We start from the raw sequence: 18162 nt of genomic DNA on the forward strand, positions 1-18162 counted from the left end.
CCTACTCTTTACTGCAATAAGCTTGGTGGCCCTGAAATGAGCCGTTTTGTTGCCAAAGTTGGTGATGATTTAACCTCCGAAGTGCGTCTCTGTCACTTCAAAACGTAGATGCCATCCATGGACGCTTACGCTTGGCGTGTTTAGTGTAGTTGACAGCATGACGGATCTCATTTTTCAGGAACACCTTCAGCACACCTCGTAAATCAGACCGGAGATACGTCAGATACCGCCACGGCGAGCCAGACGACGAATGGTGGTTGTCTCGAAGAATTTGCGTTTGATTCTGAATATGAAGATGAGTGTGCAAAATATTACGCAATTTCAAACTCTGTATTCGCACGTGCCCGAGGATCGGAGACGAATGCCACTTCGACTTGTTTCGTCTACTTACTATTCTCTGACGACTGTGCTGGGGAAGCAGCATGCATACGTAGGTAATTGGTGGATTTGTTAGTTAATTCGACGCTTTTGGACAATGCTTGACATTTACCAGTTTTCAATAGTTTCTTGCTGAAAATCAACATTCGGAAGCATTGCTATCGATGCGTAGCCATATTTCGATCGATTGGTGATAAAATTATTGAAATTGGACCAGGGGCACCTGAGTTAATAACGTTCAAAATCTTTCTTAATTTGTTACATGTTCCATTTTCGGTTTTCACAAAGTGTACCCCATATAGAAATCAAAGACGTAGTCCTACGTCAAAAAAATAATAAAGGCAATATTAAAAATCGGAATTCTATGAAATCCACTGCTTGAAATGTGAGATTTGTGTTTCATAATCAATTAATTAATGTTTTCTTATGTTTAAAAATTACTTGAAAGCACAGGTGGACAAACATACAAATGAAACATGACTGCCAAACATAAATATTTAAAATTTCATCCAATCGTCCTCCACAAAACTTACCGTGAAACATTTGGAAAAGGAAACTCCACATAGACCTAACGAAAATCAAAATGAAACGAATTCCTGGAATGAAGCAACCGAGAAAAGTGAAAACTTCCTTGATATCTGCTCCACCGCTTTCACCTCGACTGATGACACATTCGTCCTTCGTTTCACCATGCAATTGCTACCCCCCCACCCCCCCCCCCCCACAAATTGCGATCTGTCTGGGGAATGTTTTTCGCTTTGATGTTCCTCCAACTTTCTATCCTTTTTCACCGCCTTCTCTACCAGTAGGGTAAACGCTCCTATAGTTGCGGTTCAATAGAAGCGTTAGGTTTCTACAGTTGTGGATGGAGACTCCAGAATTTACCCTACTAGCTGCAACATGTCAATATGCTACGAGGCGGGTCGAGCTGAAAAGTTTACAGACATCTAACAGAATTTTGTCTGTGAGCTGTTTATTCGATGATTCCGGACTGCAGAGTTCCAGAGCCCTGCAAATTGTAGACTGCTTCATGCCGAAGAAAGAAGCCTTTTTCGCTATGAAATATTCATGCAGCTTCTTATCACATCTATCGCTGAGGGAAAACTTCATTTGGTCAGACTTATCTTATCTAAAGCGAAGTTCACCCTCCGGTCCTACCCTGAGGGTGAATCCTTCTGATAAGTCAACCGTTAACGTTTGAATCCGTGTCAGAGTGGAGTAGTGGCATCAACAAAGAAAAAAAAAGCGCAAAATCATGTCAAGCTCGTTAATGGTATCATTCGTCTGGCCCTGCTCGTTCCGGATATGTATGTCATTTTTCCTCATACAAACATAGCAACAACAACAACAGCAACAACAAAAAAGCATAGGAAAACTCGGAACATAAATTTGCTTAGGAATTAATTCCGGGAGGAGGCAGTTTTATCGCGTCGAGCACCATCATCGCCAGTGCGGGAATGCGGAAAAAAAGAAGACATTTTCACATGGCAGCAGCGTCGTCGGGCTAGGCTTGGAGCGTCGTTATGATAAATGGATGTCGTTTTATTTTGAAGTGGGTATATGCATACATTTATTTCTTGAGTGCTGCTACTACGCTCTCGTCATAGCTCAGCCCAGTGCTTGCTATTAGATAAGGTTACATTTCGTAGTGGGTGCTTGGGGCACTTTCTGATGGAAAATGTGGAAAAAGTGAATCGCTGTTGGGTGTTGCTGAAAATTCCAAGGAAAATGGACTAAGGTTAAATAATTTAAAGTAAATTAGTCTTCGCTTTTGGGAAAACATCTTTAGCCATCAACTAAAACGTTCAAATGTAGAGTACAGAAGCAAAAATGAACAATTACATGATTTTTTCAGCCATGTCCTAGGCTCTTGAATTCTGGACAAGCTAATCAAGGTAACAGTTTATTGTTTGATGACGTAAAACGTAAAAAAAAACCTTGGTTATATTCATTGTAATCGTCACTTGGTATTTAATAACTGGAACAACCTTCTATGACTTGTTGATACACCGTAGATAAAACTAACTAAACGGCATTTCCCTAATTAGCCCCCAGATACTCATAACATCGAAGCCATTTCCCCATCAATCGAATTGCGAAGCACGCACTTTACCTTCCACACGCCATTCGGCCCACAAAAGTCGTAATTAAGATCGGACAGAAAAAAAAAAGTTTCGCCCACTTCTAATGACAGCAAAACAGCTCCCCTAATTGACCACCGAGAGGATATTACAAACTTCCTGCAACTTCCCATCCACCCATCCGTTAATCGTTCTAGGAGGAGACATAATTTTCGTTCAGTGACAAAACAAAAAATCGATTCCGTAGGAAAACTGCCATCACAATGACGACTCATTTGAACCGTTTTGTCTTCTTGGCAGTGCGGAGGCCAGAGAATGGATAAATAGATAAAATCGAACGACCAGTCATCGAACCATTTCCGGTCGCCGTTAAAGTCGTTAGTGTATTTCTTTTTTTGTGTTCCCCCCGTCTGCATTTGACCCATTTTCGGTTCTCCTTTTAGCGCGAAAAACACTAAGTTTCCATTTTATGCCATGATCCTGTGAGTTTGTTTCTATTTAGGTTTTCTTCTTGCTGCACAATTATGACGGGCTCGGCTTGCAAGGGGCTACGGGAGGAAATCCCCAAAATGAGCGGAATAAACAATAAACATAATGAAGATAGAAAAAAAAGTACACAGCTTCCAGCTCTGAACGCCAAACAAAAGCACCCGGAATGTCTGAGCTCATCGTTGCAGAAGCGAAACGCTTCGGACAGCTTCCAGGCTCGCGCTGGAAGCCAAAATTTGCGTAAACGGAGCACAAATCTGCCAACTCTCTGTGTACCAGCCAGTGGAAAGAAGTGAACTTTTTTCTTGTCATATTCCGGGCTGGTTGCTGCCATGCCGGGTGGTGCTTTGCTTGGCTGTCATTGTTTGCCGAAGCGGATGCACTAAAAACGGTGGCGAATCCTTCGGAGGGACAAGCGCGGCACGAACCGTTTAACGTTGTTTTGTTGTAGATCCTAAATGAAGCCCACGGGGCTAGTTTTTTAGGGGGACGAGATTTTGAGGATTGTGAAAGTGACCTAGATTCATTGGTATGGAAAAGATACCCAAAACGATGCAATATAATCAGCTCGACACCGACAGTATGAAGCACGGTGTTGAATTAAATAGATATGCTTGCGTTGTACAAGCCCTAATACTGTAATCAATTTTCCGAAATCCACGAGCGCCTTTCAATAGCGGTAATGAATTGAAAATAAATTACAAATCCTGATCCCACCGGATCCGAGCCTAAACAATATTTCTGCAACCTGGGAATTTTCCAGTTCTCCGGTATCATCGGCAACAGCGGCGTGAGGTAGGCAACTAACAACTAATCGTACAACCACCGATATCGATTGCAGGAAAAACCTGTTCAACGCAACAAATCCGCCGCACAGAACATCAAGCGGAATGAGCTTTGTTAAATTTATTCAAATCCATACAGACACTAAGCCCACAAACTCGCACACACACATACACTCTCACAGGTATAGATGTATCGTGGCGATCAGGACATACTACAAAAGCTCTCATTCATTTCGATCGAATGCAATTTCTGAACGAGCAAAATATGGAAAATTATTATTCATTACCATTGCCATTTCCAGGTTTTGAAATAATCGCGTACACACAAACAGAAATGCATGCTGCACGTTGCACTCGACGGGAGTGTTCCATTTATATTAATATTATTATTTTTCCTTGCTTTTGATTGTGGAAATTTCAATTGTTGGGTTAGGTGTTTTGTTGTTCGGGGACTCGAGAACGAGATTTCCCCATGATGATTGGAAAATTCAGGGTCTAAGTCAAACTTTGTTTTTTGGATGGGACAATTTTCTGATAATAAGAAAATTACTACGCATTATATACTAATTGATTTGGTTGTTCGACTGGTTTTATGGAGATTTTGTTTTCATGGCTTTCTCAGTCTAGGGTAATTCAAACAGTTAGTTTTGCATTGCCCATTGGTAATTGCAAAACTAACTGTTTGAATTACCCTAGACTGAGAAAGCCATAAAAACGAAAAATTATATACTAATGTAAAAATGGTAAGGGCTAATAAAGCTCCCAATTAACAACTGTGGCTCAAAGAGCACTACGTTGAGATCCGGCGTAAAGTCCCAGTTGGAACGTAATAAAGCCAAATAAGTTTAACCACTAACAAACCTTCTGCAACTTGTGCAATGCTGACGATCCACCTTCAATTTTTTTTCGGTGAGATTAACATTTAATCTCAACGGCGCCGGTGGTGTAGTGGTAAGCGTGATTACAGGCCTGGGTTCAATCCCAGTCGGCGCCACTGGGATGTTCTGAGGCATAACATCTCTGATCACGCCTTCCTTCGGAGCCGTTGGTCCCCGGTTCATGAGTTGATGGGTCGATAGGTAGGGTCCAGGTGTGGGAGCTGCCTTTCTGGCGTCGGTAGCATTGGTGCTCAGCACGGAAAACAAGATCGACGGAAAAACATTTAATCTCAGGAAGATACCAAAAAGGTTTGGCGATCGGCTATATTCAAAGTTGTAAGATTTGTACCACTGAAATATTTCATCAATATAGAGCCTCTCGAAATAATATCTGAGCTACCCCAGTTGGTGTAACGCCCTCTGGCATTGTTGCACACATGTTGCATAACGGTGGAGTCTACTTTTATGAGGCTTATTAAAGTTACAATCAAAATGCTGTAACTGTCTGCCACAGCTTTGTGCTACATTGACACGTTATTGAAACGTTTTTGCTCGAGGCAAAAATACATGGTGAGACAATTGAAACAATTAGTTAGCGATCAGAGTATTCTTTGCACCACAAAATGGCAGTAATGATTTTTTTATTTTTTTTTTTGTTTATTAAGGACATTTTACATCACCGCGATGCATTCATGTCCGTTCGATTTGTTGTTTGGTGTATTGCACACCATACGCAAGTGTTTTTGTTAGTGTAAGTGCTACAATTCAGTTTGCTTCTCTCTTCTTTTATTCTTTGCTTCCAAAGAATTATTTTTCTTCTTCGCTTCACTTCATACTACTCTCCTACTTCGCTTTTCTTCACGAATTGCTTCATCTTTCTACCATCTTTACCTGTGTAATTTGTTATTCTAGTCTTCTACTTCGTGTTGCTTAATCTTACTTTCACCTGTGCAATTTGTTATTCTAATGTTCTTGTAATTTGTTATCCTAGAGCTTTTTGTACAAATCCGTTTCATGTAGGAAATTAAGCATTCGTGTTGTTCTTTCTTCCGTGTTGTCCAGAGCTTCACGTAGACTGGTGCTGATGTCATTTTTCCTTCTCTCTTCGTTGTATTTCCTGCACTCAAGAATGATGTACTTTACATCCACACCGTGCCACAACATTCACACACCGGTGGGTTAGTCGCGTATGGCCGATTCTCAGACGTGTAAGCATACGCTGGTCGGCTGAACTTCCTCGTTCTGTCCATATGTGCGTGTCGAATTTTACCTCCCTCAGCTTCGATTCTGTTGTGCTAAACCACTGCCTATTCCATTGACCACGTATCGCATGTTTCACCGCTTTTATCGCATCCTCGCTTGGAATCGGTACGTCGATGGCTGGTTGTCTTCTAGCCTCATTGGCTAGTCGTTTAGCTTCAGAGTTTCCCCTGATGCCGGCGTGTCCAGGGATCCCAGCAGAAACGGATGATTTTGCTTTGCACGATTCTTTCTACTTCCTGCACCCAAGGGTGCCAGGAAGTTCCAGTCTCCAAAGCCAGTAGGTAGCTTGCGGAGTCCGTGAGAATAACCAACTCATTTTGAACATTAGAGATGGTGGTGGCCATTTTAATAGCGTAGGTCTCCGCAGAGAAAACACTACATTCCTTCGGAAGACTGTAGGTTAGACTGATGCAAAATTTGACTTTTTCGCTCCACAGTGCTTAAATGGCTTCAAATCGGGTCCTGATTAGTCTCCAAAAGTTACAACTCATTTGGTTAGAAACAGACTTCGTACAAGCCATTTGAAGCTTACATGTAAATTACTATGGGAAATCTCAACTTTTTGTTCATTGCCTTCTAGTATTTTTCCATATTGAGCTGCGAAACAGTTCGATAGCTATTCTTATAGACAATTTTCTCAGCTACAACTTTGCTGAAGATTGTTTCTATGTAAAACGAGACAGGAAACAGTTATTAATTATTTAAGAGATTGGTAAACTTATGACATGATCAAGCAGCTGCTCTGTAGGCAACACTGTATTTTGCAGTGTGACTTAGCCATGATATTTGTGTCCTATTCAACACCCCAGAAACACCAATGTTGCCTGCTGAGCAGCTGATTGAGCATGATCATAAGACATCAGCGCATTGAACCATTGATAACTTTCGATCCTTGCATTTAATCAAAAAGTGATCTTGAGCAAAGTTGTAGCTGGGAAAATTTCCTACAAGTACAGTTGAAAGCTTTTGAAGCAGACCGATATGGTAAATTATTAGATAGACATGCACAAACATCTTGGTTTTACCATAGTAATTCCAATACAAATTTGAAATGGTTTGTGCCATCTCAGTTTCTCACCAAATGGGTTCAAATTTTAAGAGGTTTGGAATCGTTTAGGTATTTTGAAGCAAAAATTTTAAATTTTGCATCACTCTACTGTAGGTCCTAGATAGTCCTTCGGTGAAGAATGCAGCTCCTACCGTGTCTTCACACTTGGAGCCGTCCGTGTTGACGATGGTTGAACTACGGAAGCGGGTCCCCAGTAATTGTCGAACAACTGGATGAACTGTCTCGCGCTGTATGCTTCTTTTCACATCCCACACTATCGTCGGTTTTCGTGCGTGCCACAAGCGATTGCTCTGTCTCACGAGTGAACCGACAGCAGGAAGCGTTGAACCGGTTAATTCTTGGAGGCGATTTGAAGCGCGTGTAATCAGAGGTAGGGTGCAGCTGTTTGGATTCTTTGCAAGCATTCGGATGGCAATGCGTACTGTGGTCAGTGCTGCTAGTAGTTCGAAGGGTAGAGTCCCAGCTTCGGCCATCACCGAGTTAATCGGGCTCGTCACGAATGCTCCGGAAGCGAAGCAAACATTTTGTTGTAGGCAGGAGCAAGAGTCTGCAAGGTTTGCTGGCCCTCCTCGACTAACAAGTCCAATCCCGTAGAGCAGCTTCGCAGTAACTATGGCTGACCCAACTTGCAGCAGAGAAGTCCGATTGCCACGTGGAAGTTTTGCACCGATCATCTGTAAAATCCGTAACCGAGATTTGCATGCTTCCTTAACCATATTGCAGTGAGGTTTGAAGGTTAACGTTCGGTCCATGGTTACACCTAAAATCCTCAACCGGTTGGTCTTCGGCACGGGAGTTCCCTCGATAGAGATATCCCGCACGGGATCCCATCGTGCGTTTGGACTGCAGTAGAAGACATGTGACTTTGTTACCGACACAGTGAAACCAACGCATTTCGTCCATTTGTTGATGGCTTTGACGGCGGCCTGTAGTTTTCGGTATAAGCCTTCAGGATATCGTCCGCGTACGAAAGAATGGGCACTACTCGGAAGATGGGCTGCATCGCGATGAGGAACAGCGTCACTGACAGGACATAGCCCTGTGGAACTCCGTTTTCCAACGGATACTGGCGAGACATATGTCCCCCAACGGATACCTGGATCGTTCGCTCCGAGAGGAAGCTTTTCATCATGTTCAGCATCCGACCACGTATTCTCCATGACCTCAGAGTGCGGATTATGCCGCGCCGCCAGGTGGTGTCGTAAGCCTTCGACAGGTCCAGGGATGCTATCAGACAGTGCACGTCTGTGCTTGGAAGCGTTCTCTCGAACTCGAAAAAGTACGTATCGGTGCCTCGCCCGGCACGGAAAGCGTGCTGTCGTTTGTCGAGTTGCCCGCTCGACTCTAGCTCGGTGATCAGTCGTCGATTTATGATGCATTCAAGCAGCTTCACCATGCAGCTGGTGGGCGAGATTGGACGGAAAGCAGCGGTATCGAGGCAGTTTGGCTTCGGAATGGGCACCACGATTGCATTTCGCCAGCTGGTGGGAAACTCTCCACTACGCCAGATCCGGTTGAGCAGCTCTAGCAGTGTCGTCTTCACGGACAAAGGTAGACGTCGAAGCATTGGGTACCCTATCATGTCGGGTCCTGTTGAGGCAGCTCGCCCTTTCTCGAGAGCCCACAGAAGTTCGCTTAGGGTAATGTCGCTGTTGTACACGTCGTCCGTGTTTGGCGAAACATCTATGGACTCTCTTTCAGCTGCTGGCTTAGTTTTCTGAAAAGAAGTAGGGTAACTGGAGGTCGCAGATCTATCGCTGTAAAAACTGGCTAGCGCTTCCGCAGTTTTTTCGGGGTCATCGGTGAAGCCATCCGATCGCTTGAGTGCGATGGTACGTTGTACGCAGTAATGATATAACCAGGAAAAATTTCAGGAATTAACGATTACGTTTCTAAACTTCTAGATGACCAAATGGAACGAGTGTCTTCTGAAGATGCCTCTCAAAGAGACTTACACGATATTTGAAGAAACGTAGAGTATGAAAATTGGCCTTACCTTATGTAGCTAAATATTGTAAACTACTTGATAGTAATAGAACTCATAATGTGAGTGTGTGTACACAATAAATGAAAATGTTAAATTTATATTAAATAGTTTAAGAATCGTACCCCAGGAATTAATAATGGATGAACTGCATTTTGATCCTTCTATTAGGGTGACAAAGTATTTTTTTGGGGCTTGCAAAAATATGCTATCAAAGATCTTCTTGCTACACTATTAGAACAAAGTGACAAAGAAGATGTTGTTTTCCAACAGTTGCTACCCAAATGGGTAATTCCAAGTTGAAGAACATTATGTAGCCAACAGAAGATCTGTTGGTCTGGTAGAATCGCTCTGTCAGTTGGGGCGCAATTCTCGTGTTAATTTTCAAATAGACCAATGTAACATATCCACCATTTTGATAAAATCAAAGTTGAAGTCCAACAGATTATTATTTTAACTGTTTAGAAACAATACATTGTTAACAATACATTGACTGACTGTATTGCAATATTTTTTTACTGTACCCAGTGAATAATAACGTTAAAAATTTAGTAGAAACAGTACAAACACAATTTTAATTTTAATTACATGCAACAATATATAAAAAAAATACAGGACGTTTTGACTAGTCAAGTTGTACATCGGATATGTTACATCGGACGATTTTTCTCAATGACATAATCAATGTAACACTCATTTGGCGTTTTAGATTCCCTTTCACAGATTTCAGAATAGAGTACCTAACCTAACGATGCCCCGCCTTTATAAAATGTGCACCAGTCATGATAGGCAGTTGTACTCGGCTCTTGAACGCGAACTCAAAAGTCTCATCAAAGCCAAGGAATGTGGATAATGGCGGCAATTCGTGGACGGATTATTGCGCGAAACGTCGATGAATACACTTTGGAATGCGGCGCAAAGGGTGCGTAGCCGGTCTTCAAACAACAAGAGCGAGGAGTACTCGTATAGTTGGAGTATAAAGTTCGCGCGAAAAGTATGTCCTGATTCTGTGCCGGCACCGATGATTCCTCGGGAAACGACGAATTCGGTAGACGAGATCAGCCAGCCTTTTTCAATGCTGAAGCTCGTACTCGCGCTCCTTTTGTGTGGCGATTCGGCTCCGGGGACTGATAGAATCAAGTTCAACTTGTTAAAGAACCTCCCAGACGTCGCTAAGAGGCGCATGTTGAACTTGTTTTGTCAGTTCCTGGAGCTTAATATTGTTCCGGATAATTGGAGGTGGGTGAGAGTTATAGCCATTAAAAAGCCAAGAAAACCCGCGTCAGATCACAACTCGTATCGTTCCATCGCGATGTTATCGTGCATTCGAAAATTGTTGGGAAAATGATTCTTTTTCGCCTGGGCAAATGGGTTGAGATGATCCACCTACTCTCAGATACTCAATTTGGTTTCCGTAGAGGCAAGGGAACGAACGACTATCTCGCAATGCTTTCCACATAAATTCAGTTGGCTTTTGCTAAAAAATAGCATATGGCTTCTGTGTTCTTGGATATCAAGGGGGCTTTTGATTCAGTATCGGTTGAAGTCCTTTCAGACAAACTCCACGCTTGTGGCCTTTCTCCATTGGTTAATAACATTTTGTACAATTTGCTGTCAGAAAAACATATGAGCTTTTCTCATGGAAACTATACAGTTTCACGATTTAGCTACTTGGGTCTCCCCCAGGGCTCATGTTTCAGCCCCCTTTTGTATAATTTCTACGTCTGAGAAATTGACAATTGTCTAAGTGACAACTGCACGTTGAGACAACTTGCAGATGACGGCGTAGTGTCTATGACAAAGGTCGACCTTACAGGATACCTTAGACAATTTTTCTACCTGGGCTATCCAGCTAGGTTACGAATTCTCCACGGAGAAAACTGAGTTGGTCATTTTTTCTAGGATGCATAGCCCTGCACAACCAAAGTTTCAATTTTTGGGTAAGCCAATCACTCATTCCATGTCTTTCAAATATCTTGGGGTCTGGCTCGATTCCAACTGCACCTGGAGATCCCACATTAAGTATCTGAGACGAAAATGCCAACAAAGGATCAATTTTCTCCGTACAATTACCGGAACGTGGTGGAGAGCCCATCCGCAAGATCTTCTAACGCTGTAACGGACAACGATTTTATCGGTTTTAGAGTACGGTAGTTTTTGCTTCCAGTCGGCGGCTAAAACACATATCATCAAACTGGAACGTATCTAGTAGCGTTGTATTCATATCGCGTTAGGATGCATGCAGTCGGCTCATCTCTCTGATCTGTTTTCGGAATTGTCCCTCAGGCTCCCCACCCGTTGTGAAATTATAAACCCACTGGTAATCGAAAACTTTGAAAAGCTTCTTGAGCTGAACCCTCAAACTCGTTTTATGTCATTGTACTACGTGTACATAACACAGGATGTCAGTCTTTTACAGCATAATCCTTATTGTGTATGATTCTCCGACTTCGGCAATTCAGTTAGTTTTGATTTTTCTATGACACAAGAGATTCGTGGAATCCCAGAACATCATCGTTACATGATTGTTCCGTCAGATCCGAGTTTTACGATTCCCTTTGGGCTCGAGGTAGACAACCTAATGTCCCAGTTTGGGATGTTTTGGGTAGACGCGATCTAGTGTTTATGAAACCTACACATGTTTTCTTTAAGAATATTAACCATAGATTGTAAGTTTGATTAACCTTGTGTTAAGTTTGTATTTTGTGTGTGTGTTTGTTTTTTTGTATATTTGTTTCAGTAATAATTGTATAATTACAAAATTGATATAACGTTGATAGGATTAAGTACATGTTTTAGAAATAGTGACATTTTTTAATCATACATCATATTCCAAATCTCCTTTTCCCTCTCCCGATCCAAACAATTGTCATTCACTTACTTCGAGAGGACCGCGAGTAATCTCTCAATTCCTTTAATTTTAGATTTAAGACATTTGACGGATTTCACGCCAACTCGTTTTCGGAGTTGGCAGCACCCTCTCAGAACCTTATGAAACTTTGTGGGTGTGGAGACTTAGCAATTTTAAGCAACTTTGAGTACTTATTTTTTTCAAAATTTATCTCGCCTAACATTTGATAAGGGTCAAAGTTTTTTGTCGATTTTTTTTCAAATCGATATAGCTTAAAAATGACAAGCCCTACAAAAAAGTGATGTATGGCGAACTTTTAGCAAATAATCTGAAATTTTATAAAAAAATTTAAATAAATTAAAAAATTGGTTTCCACACTCTAAAAAAATATATTTAAAAATTAAAAGTCATTTTCCCAAAAATGGTACCCCTCAGATTTGCTTGATATTTTTTCTCATGAAAGGCAATATAATTACCTAACTTTTCTTCATACATCGCAAAGTGGGCGCTTTTAAGGAAAAAAAGTTGTTCGAACAACAACTTTTTCATGTTAATATTTTTTTAGCGTGTTTCACTCAAAGTCGAATAGTAATACGCGCACAACCTTATTAAAATCCATTGAAACTTAATGAGCATAAAGATTTTGACCTTTTGATAATCTGGGCGTGCTTAAAACTAAAATCTAGCCTAACATTTGAAAGGGCCTAATACAGAGGATTTTCCTGCATTTCGAATGGTGTTTTAATAAATGAAATCTCTAGTGTTTTTGTTTAGTGCATACACTGGAGTCGCTTTTTACGCGGGTGATACGTCCCGCGTAAAAAAAAACCGCGTAAAAAAAAACCGCGTAAATTCCGGAATCCGCGTAAAAAAAAACCGCGTAAATTCCGAAATCCGCGTAAAAAAAAACCGAGTAAAAAAAAAACCGTGGAAGAAAAAACCGCGTAAAAAGCGATATACCGCGTAAATTCTGAAATCCGCGTAAAAAAAAACCAAAATCCGCGTAAAAAAAAACCGCGTAAATTCCGGAATCCGCGTAAAAAAAAACCGCGTAAATTCCGAAATCCGCGTAAAAAAAAACCGCGTAAAAAAAAACCGTGTAAAAAAAAACCGCGTAAAAAGCGACTCCAGTGTAATTTATTTTCCTATAATTCTCCATACATAATTTGAGTTTTTCATTGATTATTAGTCTATCGGAAACAGAGTGAAATTTTTCGGAGTTTCCTTTGAATGTGAAAATCGCTTAGTAGAAATTATGTTTTGAGAAATAGGTACAAAACAATGAAATTTTTGTGTACCAGGTATAGTTTTTACATGACTGAACAGCTCCTTGAGTTCATCGGACATCTTTGTGTATTGATCATTTGATATGAAGCAGAAGTTCAATTTTGTTATGCTTGTATTTGTTTGTTTAACTGCCCAGTCATACAGTTCTTGTGGAGTTGTGATTGTGTTTCCATAATCTCGAGCAAGACTTGCTCTCTTTGCCATTCGTTTGAGAGTTCCTCCAATTGCGTCACATGGGCCTTTCCCATGAGACGTTGCGAAGAAGTGCCATTCTGCTTCCAATCCATACTTGGACTTGAAGTTGCACAAACTGGCAAAATTCTTTTTATTTTTGTAATGAGCCGCTGCTCCATCTGACATGAAAGTAATTTTAGTGAAACTAATAGATTGTTTAATGAAATCTAACAATTTTGATATAAATAATTGAACTGCTATTGTATCATAGGTCAATACTTCTGAAATAATAATAAAGCTTAAATTTTCCAACTTGTTTTCTTTTATGTAGTAAATTTCGAAAGGATGTATCGTAGCTTGATTATTGTTCCAATGATACCCCTGTGCTGAGTTTTGAATAATAAATGAATAATTTTCAGAAAAGTCGCAAATCACTAAAATTTCACCGTTTTGAAGAGAATTTTTTTTATTACTTAGGTAAGATGATTGCTCTTTATGAATAAAATCATGGGTTATGAGCTTTTCAACTTTTTCCGTCAAATATTGAACAAACTCATCTGCAGGTTTAATAATAGTTTCCAAATTACAACGGTCGGTAGTCAACCACTGTTGAAATAAAACTTCTTCCATATCATCTGCTTCTAATACTGATGTAAGTTCCCTCACGATACTATCTGTGGAAATGCATTCTTCACATGTACGATAAAAACAATCTATGGTTCTAATAGGACTACTGCGAAGTATTTTGTCTGCAATTTCTTTATATGAATCAAATTTTACACTATTAATAATCAATTTAACATTTTCATGTATAGTACAGACACATACATTATGTGTACCTGTACTATCCAACAGTATGCAATGCTTTGGTTAGAGCTGAGTGAACGAAGTAAATCCGATTTTAACACTTTTGTATTTCTCTTCAAAAATCATAAAAGCCTCTTTAAGAGACATCATCAATAAACGTTTCTGAACATGCTCTTTATATCCATTTCGATATTCAGAAACATAATCATTACTTCCTGGCATAGGCCTACTAATATCATCACTGTCAAAGAAATTTAAAACAATTTGTTTTTCAGTATCATTAAATCCATGACCACTTCTTGCTTTCTTACTACAAAGAATACCTTGTTCTCTGACTAGCCTTTTCATCTGTTTCACTGTATGATGGGGTGCATTAAACTCATTAACTATTTGATTCACTGACCATGATTTAGGGAGCACTGATAACACTTTTAATTTGTCATTTGTACTCGTAGAAGGCAAATTAAATTTCTCCTTTAACTGCATGATCATTTCGTCAAAATCATTTGATTTGTTGACATCGTCTGAATCCATCCCAAATATATTTTTACGCACTGCCTTTGTGATCTCTGCAGATTTTTGAACACGATAATTCATACTTCTCATACTTCTCGATGAAATTGGTGATAACTGTAAGGTTGAAGCTATACAATTGAATTGTTCCACATTATATGGACCTTGGATCTGATCCGCTGATGGGATTGATTCTAGCGATGGATCTGTATCTGTAAAATTAAAGAAAAGAAAAAAAAATATTACCACACATTAATATATAACGCTGTTAAGGTGATAGTACCATGAACGGGGGTGGTTTTGATAATAGGGGTAACTTTGGTAATGCAGCTAAGCCAAAAATTTATGACTTAAGGCCGTACGCAATATTTTGGATAGGAAACCGATGTTCCCTTCCAAAATAATGAATACGAAGAGCATTAAGTCATAACTTTTTGGATTAGCTGCATTATCAAAGTTACCTCCATTATCAAAGACATCCCCGTTTACGGTACATCGAAGCCGCATCTGAATTTTCCCCATGTTTGTGGAGCACGAGCTGCATAAACCGCATATCGTACAGTCGTGAAAATTTGATAGATTGTTCACCGAGGTTGGCCTACCAATCGATCAAATTTGTACGATAAGCGGTTCATCCAGCTCGTGCTCTAAAAAAATGTTGAAAATGAAGTTGTATCTTCGATGTACAATCCTTAAACCACACAGTTGAAACAGTTAAAGTTATTATTATTTACCTAGTGTATCATCAAATTCCTGATGTTCTGATTGCTGATGACTTGTTGATGGTTGCGGCTCTTCAAACTTCCGAGCATGGCTTGATTCTTTTCCATCCGATCGCCTCTTTTTCGGGAGAAGTGTCCTATTGTGCACTAAAATTCCACGACACGATTCACAAATACGCATTGTTACATCCAATTGATGATCAAAGCTCCATGAATGTATTTTCTCTATGAGACTTGATGATAAATTACGTAAATTATTGCGGCTGCAATTGGGATTGTTTATGTTGGCACTACATTGCACCCTTTTAATAATCAATTCAGCAGATTTTTCCATTGTTGTATATATAAACACTTTTTCGTTTCAACAACTATGCAGCACTACACTTTCAACAACTATGCACTACAGCAACTATGAGCATTGTTGTGATATCACCAAACTTAAATATTAGATTATGTCGGTAGAAACAGACTGCGGTGCTTTAAGTTTATACCTTATATCTCTCATGTGACTACCTGCGTTGTTATATAACTGCTATATAGCAGGTAACTTAACGATTATTTTAGGCATGCCTTAAATAATCGTTAAGTTACCTGCGCTATTATATGTATTCACTTGAGAGATGAGGTATAAACATATATGCATATTGCTTACTAATGGACACACCTAATACATAAAAATAAATGAATGATTATTTTTCTAATTAAATTAATCACAAATACATGAATTGAAATCTTTTCATGAATAAAACATACTAAGTGATTTTTACTTAGTTTACCTGTTGATTTGGAACAATTTGAGGGTGGTTTTATAGAAGTTGGATAGAGTGTATGCATATATTATAATACAATCCATCACAGGAAAGTGCAAACCATGCTGAGATGGCTGTTCCTCATTAGAACGTTTTGTTCTGAACCCTTATTGGACGATTTGCAGGTAACTTCTCTGTACCCTTTTCAAATGTTAGGCTAGATTTCGCCCAGATTATCGAAAAGTATACCCATAAAGTTTAATCGAATTTTAATAAGGTTGTGCGCGTATTACTATTCGACTTTGAGTGAAACACGCTAAAAAAAAATTAACATGAAAAAGTTGTTGTTAGAACAACTTTTTTTCCTTAAAAGCGCCCACTTTGCGATGTATGAAGAAAAGTTAGGTAATTATATTGCCTTTCATGAGAAAAAATATCAAGCAAATCTGAGGGGTACCATTTTTGGGAAAATGACTTTTAATTTTTAAATATATTTTTTTAGAGTGTAGAAACCAATTTTTTATTTTATTTAAATTTTTTTATAAAATTTCAGATTATTTGTTAAAAGTTCGCCATACATCACTTTTTTGTAGGGCTTGTCATTTTTAAGCTATATCGATTTGAAAAAAAAATCGACAAAAAACTTTGACCCTTATCAAATGTTAGGCGAGATAAATTTTGAAAAAAATAAGTACGCAAAGTTGCTTAAAATTGCTAAGTCTCCACACCCACAAAGTTCCATAAGGTTCTGAAAGGGTGCTGCCAACCACTGGATGAGTTGGCGTGAAATCCGTCATTTATAATGTATAAAGAACATGATAGCTTGGTTCTGTAAAGTTTATTCGATTGAGCCTGTATAAATAAAGTAATTAACTAAAAGAAAACATGATAGGCAGTCCAAATGTCCGAAGTAACAGTCACGTACTCGGCTTCGCTTGGTGGCGTGCATCCGAGAGGTCAAATTTTCCATGACTCAGGCGCACAAATCGGGCTGAATCTCGTTGATTGCTTGAGTAATGTTGGCTTTGAGGGCATCGGTGGATTGCGGCTTATTGGAATAGACGTGCAACTTAACATAACCCCACAAGGAAAAGTCTAGTGGAGTTAAATCACACGGACGCCTGAACATCGATTGTTTCGTGCGATGTGTGGCCAATCCTCTGCCAAGACGGAGGGTTGCTGAAGCCACCACCATTGGTGTAATCATTAATGAAGCTTGAATTTTTCATAATTAGCTTGCCCAATTTAAAAACTAATATAATAAATATTCTATTCCTACAAGTACGCGCTTGTTGAACATTTATCACGATTATGTTACCGCGCAATAAATCAAACATATCCGGAGAACTTTAAGATTTGGGCGTAATTGCATTTGTAAGCAAACACGCCAATCGCCGATTGCTAACGAATAAAAGCTCAATCTCGCAAACAAACTATACCAAATGATAAAGGAATCGTTCCTCTACCTGTTTGTGTTCTTAGTTTTTGAAAATGAGCTTTGATTCGTGAGAAATCTGTGATTGACGTGTTTGTTTACAAAAGCAATTACGCCCTAATCTCGAAGTTCTCTGGATATATGTGGACGGAGCATAATTTCTCAATGTTTGCATCAGCTGTCTTGAATTGGCAGTTAATCGAGCCAAAGAACCAACAACTTTAGCTTCAAGACAAATGTTCGTGAATGACGTTTCTGCCACCGGAGTGTGTGTGGCACGTTGTACCGTCCTGTGGTAATCATCGACCTGTAGCACTCTCCGTTGACGGTGATGGCCTCGTCAGCGTTGGATATTGTATGAGTGCCGACCCAAGTCTCGACGCAGAATTCACCAAGTTGAAGCCTGTGAGAGGCCCAGCTCTTGTGTGCGGCATGGAATCGACTACCGCGGGTTCTCCTGCACACTTATAGCGAATTCGTTTATTATTCAGTTCCAACCTGGATCGGGTATCAAGATTGGGTCTGCTTGTTTTCTAGCAGTTTGATCGTTTGTAATTAACCGATAATTAACGAATTCGCTATTAGTCGAGATGAAGGGTCGGCAATTCACGACCGCGTACGAACTCGACATCATTGTCAGTCTGAGAGTCAAACTGTCGGCTCTAGTGTTCGATTCAGGATAAAAGGGATACCTTGC

Source organism: Ochlerotatus camptorhynchus, unplaced genomic scaffold (assembly GCF_037179485.1).
Source record: "Ochlerotatus camptorhynchus isolate MF236.1 unplaced genomic scaffold, CSIRO-AGI_Acam_v1.1 ptg000443l, whole genome shotgun sequence".
Taxonomy (NCBI): Eukaryota; Metazoa; Arthropoda; class Insecta; order Diptera; family Culicidae; genus Ochlerotatus; species Ochlerotatus camptorhynchus.